Genomic DNA, 13,926 nt, shown 5'->3' with positions numbered 1-13,926 from the left:
AAACAGAAGGACTGTTTGGACAGACGATCTTGGTTTTGGGCACTTCTGACAGGTAAATTTATTATTATGATTAGAAATGCTTTGCTGATAAGGAGAATAATGAATTGTTATTGGCTGTTGCTAGGGCAATTGTTACACTATTGGGGCTATTATGAGTTATGTACTTTGATTGGAGACAATTTAGAAAAAGTTTAGTTAGAAAGTGTACTTTGGAGCAGTCCGAGGAGGCTTTCTTTGGACAAGGATCTGACATCTAAGTTCCCCAGAAGCTAGATTGAAGGCGGGGCCGCCCCAGAAGCCTGACTGTTGATCCCTCAAAACCATGCAAGACTTTTTAGGTAACTATAAATGTTTGAAATGGTCTGAACCTACTGCTTCAGCACGTGTGTGGATGTGTATGCACACGCTTGAGACCTAATACAAAGTAGTTTTAGGTAAAACCACTCTGATTTATATCAATCATATATCAGACAGAGGAGCTTTGCCCCCATTAATTTATTCCTGACACTGCCTGGAGAGAAAGTTCAATTGCCTCTGCTTTGGGTTCTGAAACCCTGGGTAACTGCGCTAGCAGACAGTGCAGCATGTTAATTCAGTAGATCTCCATGTTATTCACAAGAAAGACCAGACACCGTTTGGTGCCGAAAGCGCCCAGCCAGGTTTACTGCTGACAGAGCACGGTACTAGCGCCCCATAGGAGCTACAGCTCCATTAACACACACGCCTGTGACAGTGTTATGGGGTCAGTCAGGACACCAGGATCCTATCACCTAGATTAGCCTAAAGTAGCCCCTTCGATAAACTTCTCCGTTTATACACTGAAACAAATAAGCTCCGTATCACACTCCAGACATTGTTAGTTACCACCCTATCCTCGTACCTGCTAGTTTGAAGAAAACATCCTTAGCCATTATCTTGGCATCCCATCTTATCTTACATGGGGTCAGTGTGTTCCTGCGCCATGTCTTGGGAATTTGTTTATGGAATTACTTGAGAGATCACTATGTTTCGTACCATCCTCTCTGGTCAGACGTGCTCACTTCATGTTAGCAAATACCTAGCGTGTTATTTTGCCCAGGCCAGGCCTACGCTGGTTCACAGTCTTCAGTTCACACTGTTAGTTATGCCTAGGGCTCTAACAAGGCCTACTGTCACATCTCATATACGGGGGGGAAGAAGATCTGGGGGAGGCAAGGGCACACAGAAAAATAGGAGAATGAGGAGGGATGGAGGTGGAGATAAGGATTGCAACACCCTTTCCTCTCCAATAGTATCTCAGGAAGATGTTAAACAGCCGCTACTGGCGTGAGACATTTTACAATCAGCAGGTCCAGGTAACTCGCATCCAAGAACGATAAAAGAGCTGGCTGAGGAGCTCACTGCACCATAAATGTTGATTTTCAGTAAGTCTTGGAACACGGGGGAAGTTCCAGAGAACTGGAAGAAAGCGAATGTTGGGCCAATATCTAAAAAAGGTAAAGAGGATGACTCGGGTAATTAGAGGCCTGTCACACGGACATCGATCCAAAGCAAGATCATGGAGGGGCTGATATGGGACTGAATTAAGGTGGTTAATAAAATTAACGTTCATCAATATGAGTTTATGGAAAATAGATCCTGTCAAACGAACAATATTTTTTTGATGGGATTAAATGTGTGGTTGATAAAAGTAATAGTGTTGCTATAATATACTTACACTGCTGTAAGGCATTTGAGATGGTATCGCATGCCATTTTGATTAAAAACCTAGAGGGATATAAAATTAATGTGACACATTAAATGGATTTAAACTGCTAACTGATAGGTCTCAAAATGTAACCGTAAACAGGGAATATCATCAAGCAGGTATTTTTCTACTGGGGTCCTTTCAGATTAATTTTTTCACTTTGTCCTATTTAACATTCTTTATTAATAACCTGGAAGAAAACATCTCTGATAAAGTTTGCAGACAATAAAAAAGTTAGAGGAGCGGTAAATAATGAAGAGGAGCGGTCACGGACAGAGAGGGATCTGGATCTCTTGGTAAGCTGGGCACAGGCAAACAATATTCATTTTAACATGGCTAAATGTAAATGTATACGTCTAGGAACAAAGAACGTAGGAGATACTTACAGAATGGAAAACTTAACCTTGCAAAGCAGTGACTCTGAAAAAGATTTGTGTAGGGGGATGGGAAAATCAGCTACTGAACATGAGCTACCAGGGCGACATTCCAGCCAAAATTGCTAATGCGACCCTTGGGTGCATGAAGAGGAGAATCTCGAGTAGGAACAGGGAGGTTATTTTACCTCTGCATTTGGCACTGGTGTGACTGCTACTGGAATACTGTGGCCAGTTTTTTAAATGCAAACTTCTAGCACTTGAAGTTTTATATGTACAAAACGTCAACTAATGCTAGAAGTTTTCAGTGTTAGTAAAAGGATTCCATTATGCACTGCCCCATATCCTATGCAGGTAGAATTGGCCCTAGATTAGCCACTGCATAGGAATGGGTAAAGTCTAAAAGAGGGAGCCCCACCCACTTAAACTGTGTCAGAATGGGGTGCCATTAACACAGACTTTGTATGCCAAGTGGGTATAAAATTTTTGTTGGCATTAAAAAAAAAATAAACCATACAAGGAAATCCCCAAACAAAAAACTTTGCTGGACAAAGAATTAATGTTTAAATTATAGACGACTTTTTGTAAAGGCAGTGGGGAGGTCACTAAAACACACTTTGAAATATGAAGGGCTCAGTTTGTGAGACAATAAAGTGAATCTAAAGTTTTAGCACCAGTAAGCAGGATTCTACGTACATTTCATTGCAGCGAACAATGCCCTGTATAAATGCAAGTGAAACCAATCACGTAACAAAAACGGGATTCTTTCATGGGTTAATAATCGCTAAACTAATTGAAACAATTTTATATACTATATATCTACATTCACAAGCAAATTATATCGTTGCTTGGCATGGTTGAAATTGATGTTTTGAGCCAGCACCAGCAGCTTCTCCAACTTTTCTTTTTCTTTGCACCCAGGGAGCTGTGATGTCTTACAATAAGTGTTATAGCTATCACTTTACAACCGGAAGCCACAAACCATAATATGCTGCTGTCTGGAATTCAGAGAGAGAATGTGTTAAGGGAATTCTAGGGGGAGGAAGCTCAGAAATTTCACATTTTGTTAAAGCAAAAATGAAAGGACCATTTACTGTCTTCAAATCTGTTTGCAACAGTGCAATCTAAATGTAAACGGGGGAATGGTCCCGCTATTGTGGGGAACTTTCCTGGCTTATACAGTATCCTGGTGAAGTGGGTAGCAAAGGGATCTGAGTCCTCCCTCCCACTTCCTTTACCCAGAGGCCTCCCTGCCCTTGAGGACTCCCCTTCCACTCTCCTGCCTGACAAGGCTGGGCCCAGGATTCCTGGGGGGCTTGACCCCCAACCTTGCCGTGGTCACTTAGGGCAGGTGATAGGGTGTCCCCACTCCAGGGTGCTCTCTGCACTGGATGCATCCCTGACCCACTGATCGTTATATACAGTTCAAAGAAAATACAATTTATTAATCAGCAATTAGTTTAAAAAGGAATAAGGAAAACTGGGAAAGGTGAAAGGAAAACCCGTCACCCTGCTCTGTGGCCCGGGGACGTCACAACCAGCATCTCCGGGATGCCAGGGAAGTTCAATCTGTTCCTCACATGTCCCAGGCCCCTGCCCAGGCCCTGGCTGTGCTGCAGGGATGCTGCGGGTCGGACACGTGCTCTGGCGGTGGCCACACGCCCTCAGGCTCTAGGTGGCAGGACCCTTCTTCAAGTGTCGTCCCTGCCCTGTCGGGGTTACGATCCCCCTCCCACTGTCAGTCTCAGGGTTTTGATTTCCCATCGACCCTCCCCCTTTCTCTTGGTACTGGGAGCTAGTAACCAAAACACCCCCACCGAGTTTTAGTAAAGGGCCAACAAGTCCCCTGACATAAACAGGAGCTGACCACTGCTTTGGGTGTGAATTTCTGAACTGGTCTTACAGCAGAGCTTGGCTTCCGCTCGACAGAGGGAAACGGGGCTGTTCACGAAGTAAGCCTGGCAGCAGGGTTTTCGTTTGCCTCTCCATTTCTGGACGAATCTGGAGCACTCCATTACCCTGAAAGCTTTATCAGCTTCAGAGCGCAACAACATGAACAATGCAGCCCTATGGGGTAGAACAACTTCAGAAACCAGATAAGGCAAAGGATGCAATAAAAGGCAACAAGCAGCAAATGAAGAACTGATATCTACTCCATCAGTGCTTTCACAAAATTACAGTAAATTACGCCTTTGGCTATTATTGGTGGCCAGGACAGCATTCAGAAAAAATGTTTTCTTTTGAGATCTTGCCTAGCTACATCAGCTGGCTTTGAACACCCAAATGACAATCATTGATTCAGACCCTATCAGGGCTGTAAATAGGTCGCCTGTATTTAAAAGGTTCTTTCGATCTCTCTGTGCAGGACTTTGAAACACAGCCCACTGACGGATGAGCTAACGGCGACTGCAGTGCAGCAATGACCAATAAGACAAAGATTCGGGTTTCCATTAATCAGACCGGTACGAGGCAGGTTTCAGTTACTGGTTTGTGTGTTTTAGCCAGTCAGCATCAGAGCCCTCACTAGACGTGTTCATGCCCTAAGCAGCCCTTGGGGCGGACGGTCTCAGCCCAGAGAAAGGTTTGGGCAAGGGAGCTTGCTGCACTAGACTGGAGCTTTGATGGTGTGGCAGTGCTCGATCTGGGTCCTGTTGCTCCTCAAGCTATTCGTGTGCAAGGGGGGCACAGCAGGAGAAGGAGAGAACAAGCCACAGGTACCCCCGCTCGGGAGCCACCCTTAAAGCCAGTTTGGCTCACGAAACGAGGAGCCAGATCCACCTACGGAGCTGTCTGTGCTTGGAGAAGGGGCCGGGTTTCGATCTCAGCAGAGACTTCTTGGTCTGATACTTTTAATCAAGCAGGGCCACAAAATTTCTGTGTTAAGGATCTTCAGGGCCAGCTCTGTGGCAAAACAAAGCTGGATGCCCCGATACCAGGGTGAGAGGCTCAGTATAAAACCCTGGACAAACCAACCCTTCCTGTTTCCCCACAAGAGAGTGTAGAAATTCTGTAGGTATCTGTTACCCCTTATATCTGCCATTGTTTTCCTCACATGCATTCCCACTCAGAATGGTGCCACCCGGCCACTTGCCCGATACCTCCAGCTGTGTGGTAACACCTCCCCAGAAATGCTACCAAGTGAAATGTGCTAGCCCTAGGCTGGCTGCCACCAGGGATGACACAAACACAGGACTCTACAAAATGGTTTCCTTTGAAGTGGCAGAAAGAAAGCCGAGAGCTTGCTGCTAGCCAGTGGTTTTATTCAGGATAATACAATGGTTTCTGTCCTGGGCGGAGAATAACAAGCACAGCATAGCAGTCTGAATATGCAAACACATTCCACCATCAGACTATACACCCACCACATCCAGCTCTCACTAGACACAATATCCTGGTCAAAACACTGTTGTCCATACAGAGCATTCACATTGCTTTAGCAGAGACATAAGATTAAAGGACCCCAGTTGTGTTTTATATTGGATTTACCCACTAACTCTGCTAAGTTCTTAGTTTAGGTGGCACTTGTTGGCATTCTGTAATAATTTCAGGACATTGAGAACACAGGGCCCTTTAAACCTGGATGTTGCTCTGAGAGAACAGAAGAATCCTATGGGTATAACAGTTTGTAAAGGTAAAACCAAAGCCCTTGGGAAAAAAAACCAACCCAAGATGCTAATTTACTGAACATTCTGTACTAGTTATATTGCTCTATTAATTATTGCAAGATTACTAAGGAAAACTAGAATGTTATAGGGCATGGATAACTCTTGTAGACTGAAGAGTTAAGGAGAAATTCATAGTAAGAAAATATCCCTTTGGTAAATAAGTAACATTGACAGACATATTTCTGTAATGCTGATCTATTATTTATAGCTTCTCTAAGAAGCCACTGTTTAAGTATTTCTAAGTGGTTCTAAGATACCATATCAAATGCACATTAAGAGCTTAGAAAGCTCATTTTTTTCATAATAGTTGAAGGACAGAACTGTCAGAACTGTTAGAGATGCTGTTGAATTCCGATTTTTGGTTATAACCATAAGGAGTGGGTATCCTTGTGTTCTCACGGGCTTGTAATGCACTGGACGAGATTTCAGGCGTCTTTCCGAAGGAATGTGCTTGAAAATGATGCATGTTCATTTCACACATCTGGATGAGAACACAAAACTGTCAAATGGAGACCAATAAAGTCACTAGGCCACATGCTGTTAAACTTACTAACGATTCAGTAGAAGCTCAGGTACCTAGAAGATATCCAATGCTTGTTGACCAAGAGGTATAGTGAGCCCAATTCAGCAAAGCACTATCGGTGCAACATCATTCAGGTTCTTTTTAAAATCTCATCCTCAATCACATGCTTAGTATTATCCTTATTAAGTCCATTCCTATAAAGCAAAGAACTTTAGTGTCACTGATTCCAAAGGGATCTATGTACCTGCTTAACTCCTTTGGGGAGTCAGGACCCAGTTCTATACACGTAGACAATGGTAAAGAACACTCATTATATCCTATTACCTGAATGCCTAGACGAGTTTGAGGTGGGAGCACCAAACTCAGTCCAGAAATTGCAGCTATTTACACATAAATTGTACTCCAGCCTTCCTCTAGCCACCTTCTTTGCCGTAAGTAAGCAGAGAGGTGCACCTTTTGTTAGTTTTTCTTACTCAGGATTGTAAGTGTCTCCTGTTGCAACAATCACACCAGACTGCTGGTGCTTAGGCTCTACTGACGTCCAAACCGAAGCTGGAGGAGCGAGCTGAAAATCGTAATCATGCATGCACATGATCCAAGTGCTGACTAGTTTCCACATCATATTACGCTGGATCATCCTTCCTAGAAACACTAGTTAGTGATGCTGAGCCTGATTTGGACGGTGGCGTCTCTGTACACGGAAAGACTTGTACATGCAAGTGATTGGCATCCCACAACCTTTGTCAGCAACCGACGGCAGGCATGAATTGCACCACATACATGCTAAAATTAACAGGTGAAAAATTATAAACCATCTATTTCAAGTACAAAATAATGACTCCCCCCCCCCACCCTGAAGCCAGGCCTGTGTCTGGACTTACATTGCTATTTAGTTGCAGAAACAACTTTTCATTCAGATAAATATTGATCGTCTGAAAATCTGGCTGTGTGTGTTTATTCATCTTTATGCTAATGAACCAGACTCCTAAAAAAGGAGCAAAAGCCCACAGTGGGACAACTGATTATAGTTTGCACTTGTGGTTAATGATGAAAATAAAACTATTCTAAGATGACTTTATGGACACAATTTTTCCTCCTGCTAGGTAGCCACAATCCAGACGTATGCAACTTCTGTGACATGAATCTTCCTAATAAAATAGTTCTATCTGGCACCAAAACATAGTGAAACTACAGTGCTTAAAAAAATATGTACCAAACCCAGTCTACTTCTTAAACCTGTAATCTGAATGAGCTAAACAACCTTTCCGGGGAACTCGGTTCCTTTGATGTTCTGCTTTTAGAGGATGTTCCGCATGGCTGGCACTTGAAAGAGGAATTTGTTTTACACATTAAATTCACACATAAAGCCTATTACTGCTTCTGATCCATGGAGCAGAAAGTGTAACCCATAACTTTCATCACTTACGTATCACAGGCACTTCCGGGTGTACACAGTTTTGGTCAAGTCTGTTCTAATTGTTCACCCAATTTTCATCCTCACCACAGTTACAATGCTTTCAGCAGTCTGTCCGAGCTTCCAACCACACTACTAGAAATGGTTTCCTGTCCTATAGACATACACTTGCCGTTTCGATTTACGGTGGTTTGATTTTCATACAAGAAAGCCCCAAATAAATAAATACAAATCGAAAAATGCTGGCCCAATTAGGAACTACAGGCTGAAAAGCCATTAAGAAGCTTTTAATTAACAGGAGTTATCTGTAGCTCCTCAGTCTTAAAAAAATTGTATCTAGAATAAAAATTATAAGTGAAAAGCCCCAGCACAAGAATAATTCTCGCGCCCCCACCAAGCAAAATCAGATACAGGTCTGTCTCATCTTACGCGCATTTAACATGCGCGATTTCAACTTTACGCGGTCGGCAAAAACAAAAACAAAAAGAGAAAAACAACAATTTCAATACTATACCTGTAGTACGGGCGATTTCGCCCGCCATTGAACTCAATGGGGTTTTGGCTATATGCGGTTTTCGCTTGATGCGGTAACCGCGGAACGAAACCCCGGCGTAAAATGAGACAGACCTGTATGTCATAACAGGGAAGGTCTCTCTGAATGACTGTATCCTCTTCCCCCCATCCACACACACAGTTTATTCTATGTTCTCCTCTCCTGCTACATTTCACCAACATCTGTCCCAATGGGAGAAGTGTAAAATACAGCATAAAATCTCGAACAGAAATACAGAAAGAAACAATGTCATAAAAGCAGGTATTGCTTGAAAAAGCTCAAACACTGGTTCAAAGAGCCGGCCGTGAAGAGTGAATATTTACCCTGTCACGTGTGACCAAGGTGAAGTAGTAACGGAACTCTTCCTTTCTGCCTCACAGGCCCCTGGACTGTAGCTTTGTTTCTTTCTGCTTCTCAGAGAGGGAGCTGCCCTTTGCGTGAGTGGGTGGCTCAGCTCATTGTTACGGGAGACGTAGAGCTGACGCAATGCACAGCCATATTGTGCACGTAGACCCATGAGCTGGAAGGGAGGCTACCAGAGTCAGAAAAGCTGGCCGTGGCTCCAGCAGAGAGAACAAAAGCAGCTGCCACTGCAGTTTTACTGAGCTACAGAAAGTGAAAGGATGGATTCATGAGAAGTGGCGGGGCAGGGAATATGGAAAACTGACCTTGGTCTGGGGCCCTGTGTTTTTAACTTTGTTGCGGAAGCTGCTTTGCTGATGAGAATAATGAATTAGTATTGGCTGTTGCTAGGGCAATTGTTAGCCGGTTAGAGGCGGTTATGGGCTATGTGGTTTGTCCATAAAAAGTTCAGTTAGAGAGTGCACTTTGGAGAAGTTTGGATTTTTTGCAAGCAACCAGTCACTGACATGAAACTCCCCAGCAGATCGGAGGAAGGCTAGCCACTGGAACCCTGCTACTGAATCACTCAACAGCACCTCAGACTTTGGGTAACTATATTCCGGGGTGCTCTAGACCAACTGCTATTTTGGTGTGTGCTTTGTACTTAATAAAAACAAGGATTTGTGGGCAGAAGCACCCTTGTGTGTACCAATCATTTATCAGTTAAAGGTGCTGTGGCCCATGCTAATTTATTTCCTGACACCGCCTGGAAAACAGATTACTTACCGTAGCTTGGGTTCAGATAAGCCTGGGTAACATCACCTGTGCCTAGCTTAGTCCAGCTCCCCAGGTGATGGGAATGAGTCCAGGAGTCACTTGCTGAGAGCCTACCGCTCAGAACCAGGCCTGCTGTGCACTCTAATGGCAGCTGGAGCTCAGGGAGAGACTCACGGGGTAGGAGAGATATGTGCGCTGCTCTACACAGACGCTCTCCCTAGCTCCCAAGCAGAAAGCCAAGGAGTGCATGCCTGCAGGGAGCAGACGCCAGCTTGCTGGAGGAAAGCCTCGGCCGGGACAGTGCAAAGAACCGGAGCCAAGGATGAGCGCCAGCTAGCAAGGAGGGGACATTTTTCTGTTTTCATCTTTATGTTAATGAACCAGACTCCAAAAAAGGAACACAAACCCACAGCGGGACAACGGATTAAGAGGGGAAGAAGGGGAAACTGAGGCAGCAACAGGGCCTCACACTGGATCAGGTAAGGCCGTGCTTCACTGCCCAAGATGTATTGATTTCTCTAGTGAAATGTGCCCTGCTGAGAACACTTCGGGGGGCTAAGCCTCTGAGACAGAGGGTTCCCTGATGCCCAGGAAGTTGGGAAATGTGCCAAAGCACGTTGATTCCACATAAAAGAACACATTGTGCTTGCAAATAGAGAGCTAGAGCATCACAGAAAGCTCTGCTCACACTGCCCAGTTCTGGCGTTGCCAGAAGCAAGCTAACAAGGAAAACAAAAGGGAAGCCACAGCTGCTGGGGTCTGTGTGCAAAAGCAGCACTCTGTTTGCTGTGCAGGTTATCAGAAATATTACATGAGAAGAATTAGTGAAACCACACAGAACTGCAGTTGGCCCAGAATGTTTGAGCCATAGGCATGAAATAGAGAGCCGCAACAGCCAAACGTTTTGGTATAAGAATCCTTCTGATCTGCCACAAACCCAGGAAATTAAGAGGAAAGGAAATCGCCTCCTTTGTTCTCACAGCAGGCAAACTTTTAACATTAGTTCACTACAGAGACCAAAAAATATGAATCACTAATTTTGTTGGACATGAAGTTGAGAGATGAAAGGTGGAGATGAAAAGCCCTTCAAACAGGATTGCAAGATACCACAGAATGAGCACTCTCCCAGCAAAGAGAGAAAGTGGGACATGCTAGGGAAAATCATAGAACTGGCAGGGACCTCGAGAGGTCATCTTGTCCAGGCCCCTGCACTCGTGGCAGGACTAATTATCTAGATTATCCCTGATTGTCTAACCTGCTCTTAAAAATCTCTAATGATGGAGATTCCACAACCTCCCTAGGCAATTTATTCCAGCGCTTAACCACCCTGACTGTTAGGAAGTTTTTTTCATAATGTCCAACCTAAACCTCCCTTGCTGCAATTTAAGACCATTACTTCTTGTCCTATCCTCAGAGGTTAAGAAAAACAATTTTTCTTCTTCCTCCTTCTAACAACAGTTTTCAAGTATGTAAAAGGTTATGTCCCCTCTCAGTCTTCTCTTTTCGAGACTAAACAAATCCAATTTTTTCAATCTTCCCTCATAGGTCATGTTTCCTAGATCTTTAATCATTTGTGTTGCTCTTCTCTGGACTCTCTCCAATTTGTCCACATCCTTCCTGAAATGTGGTGCCCAGAACTGGACACTATACTCCAATTGAGGCCTAATCAGCGCAGAGTAGAGTGGAAGAATTACTTCTCGTGTCTAGTTTACTACAGTCCTGGCTAATACATCCCAGAATAATGTTTGCTTTTTTTGCAACAGCGTTACACTGTTGACTCATATTTAGCTTGTGGTCCACTATGACCCCCAGATCCCTTTCTGCAGTACTCCTTCCTAGATAGTCATTTCCCATTTTGTATGTGTGCAACTGATTGCAGACAGCTGGGCAGTGATAAAAGGTGCATGTCGCCCCAAATGTGAAATTAAACCTCTCTGCCATCCATCTGGGCCCTGATAAAGCTCATATGAGATCTCCATTTTATTCTGCTTCAATTCACCACCGCAAAGCCCCTCACAGCCTCAATACCCCCAGAGGACAACAGAAGATACAGTCCCCCTGGTGGAGCAGATCAATCCTGCTATTTAACTGATCGGAGTGGTCCCCAGAGAATGGCTTGGTGAATTCTCTGGAGAGGACTGTGCTGCCTCTCCATAGAGTATGCAGAGTGGGAAGAGCAGGTAATGACCAACTGACCCTCCCCAACTCACAGCCTGGAAAAAGGTCACTCCCTTATGGCTCTTCCGCCTCTGACTTGGGACCAACTGTTTTCTGGCATTCATCTACAACAGTCCTTATAAAGCACGTTTTCTATCCCCAGAAAGCAGCAGCCGGAGAACAGTGAGCACTCTTATGTTGACACCCTGGAAGGAAATGACCAAGCAGGATGGGGTAGTCCTTTTCCATGTAACCACTGGAGAAGGGGAGAGAGGCTCTTACTTCCCTACGCTTCCTTCCAAAGCAACCCTAAGACTGATAAACCGCTTGGGACAGAAATTGCAGCTAGCAGGGCAGAGGTTGTCTTCTCGTCATGCACCTGCACAGCACCTTACACAATGTCTGGGGTGCCCCAGACATGCCATAACACAAATCGTAGTCAAACCTCCACGGGGTGGTATTAGACACAGAAAGGCTGGGTCAGTGAACAGCAGTGAAGATCCCTGGCTACTAAACTGATCTATGCAACACATTTGTGGGAGATAATCTCTATGTGAAGAGCTCAGGCAGATTGTCATAACTTTGGTTAATGCAGCACCTTGGTATGAAAAGTGAGAGAGCTCTCATCTCTCTTTGGCCTAGAGAAAAGGCAAGAATTGTCTCTGGTCCTCAGAGTGGTATCAGCATGACAGAGAGGGTTAAGAACCCTGAACCCTTAAGACTCCATCATTTCTGCACCTGCCTCTAGGTCAGTAGTTCTCATTACCATCGTGGGCCACATATGCAGCTCTCTGTGTTGTGGGCCGCATCCTCACACTATATATATACTACCTGTATGGCCCTGAGGATGTCGGGGGTTGAGAACCACTGCTCTAGCCTCATATCTCATTATTAAGGGTGGGGAAATGGGACGTATCTATTCCGATACAGACTTAAACGATTCTGCTAATATTTTAATCTTGTCTACATCTTCCTCTCCTTCCCACCCCACCTGTTCCTCCGTGACAAGTAGAATAATCGAATGATGAACCTTTTGAAGATTGATTTCTCATTCCGATTTGGGATGGGGACACTTTTCAAAAATCTATTTTTCCGGGGACGTGAAAACATTTTCCAGCCCAGCTCCATTCTCAAGCACTAAGAAACTGATTAAATAGATTCCAAGGCCAGACGGGACCATTGTCATCATTCACTCTGAGCTCCTGTATCGCACCGGCCATAGGACTTCCCCAAAATCATTCCTTTCTAACTAGAGAATATCTTTAAAAAAATCCCAATCTTGATTTAAAATTGGTAACGGTGGAGAATCTGCCACAACCCTTGGTACATTGTGTCAATGGTTAATTACACTCACTGTTACAAATGTACACCTTATTTCCAGTCTGAATTTCTCTAGCTTCAACTTCCAGCCATTGGATTGTTTTATATCTTTGTCTGCTAGATTGAAGAGTCCATTATTAAATATTTGATCCCCATGCAGACACTTAGATGGTGATAAAGTCACCCCTTAACCTTCTCTTTAATAAATACATAAATAGAGCTTCTTGAGTCTCACTATAAGGCATATTTTCTAACTTTTTTAATTGTTCCCACGGATCTTCTCTGAATGCTCTCCATTTACAATATCCTTCTTGAAATGCGGCACCAGACATGCGACACAGTATTCCAGCAGCAGTTCCACCAGCGCCAAATGCAGCGGTAAAATAACATCTTTACTCCTAGTCAATCACTAGTGGACTAGATTCTGCTGTTCTTACTCATGCAGGGTAGCACTTTATCCCAGGACTAATTCCATTCAAATCAACCATCCCAGTCAACAGAATTGAGGTGACTATACACAAGATTTGCTTTCAGGTATTTTATCTCCTAAATATTTAGAAAGAACCCTAAAAATGGAATGCATCCTTCTACAATGCTCCACCTTGGGGGCCACAGAGCTGGCAATGGGATGACCAGACAAGTACGGATCTCCAGCCTCATCATACTCGCAGCTCCTACAGCTGAATCCAACCATCCAGACAGACGACCATGTGGGAAGGTCAGGAGGAGAATGTTCATTTTTCATTACTGTCTGAAAGTGTGTATTCAAAGTCCTGTAGCTGCAGCTTTGGGAATATGGGACTTAATTCCTAGCATTGGCATTCCTCACAGGGCTGCTGGTAGCAGGGTACAGGGCTTTTTGATTTGGGATTGCTGCATTGTATTCTCTCAGCAAAGGCTTTTAAAGGATTCTGCATTAGTAAATTACAATGTTGTGGTGACGCATCATGAGAAATTACAGGGTTACCTGCTGTTGCAATGTAACATTACAACTGCAAGTAACCCCTGGAACTTCTAATACTGTCCACAACTGATTCCTGATTACTGCGTTTTTTTCTCCCCAAATTCTCTGCTT

The sequence above is a fragment of the Chrysemys picta genome, chromosome 4 (genome assembly GCF_011386835.1).
Source record: "Chrysemys picta bellii isolate R12L10 chromosome 4, ASM1138683v2, whole genome shotgun sequence".
Classification (NCBI taxonomy): Eukaryota; Metazoa; Chordata; order Testudines; family Emydidae; genus Chrysemys; species Chrysemys picta.
Note: the sequence above shows the minus strand (reverse complement) of the source record.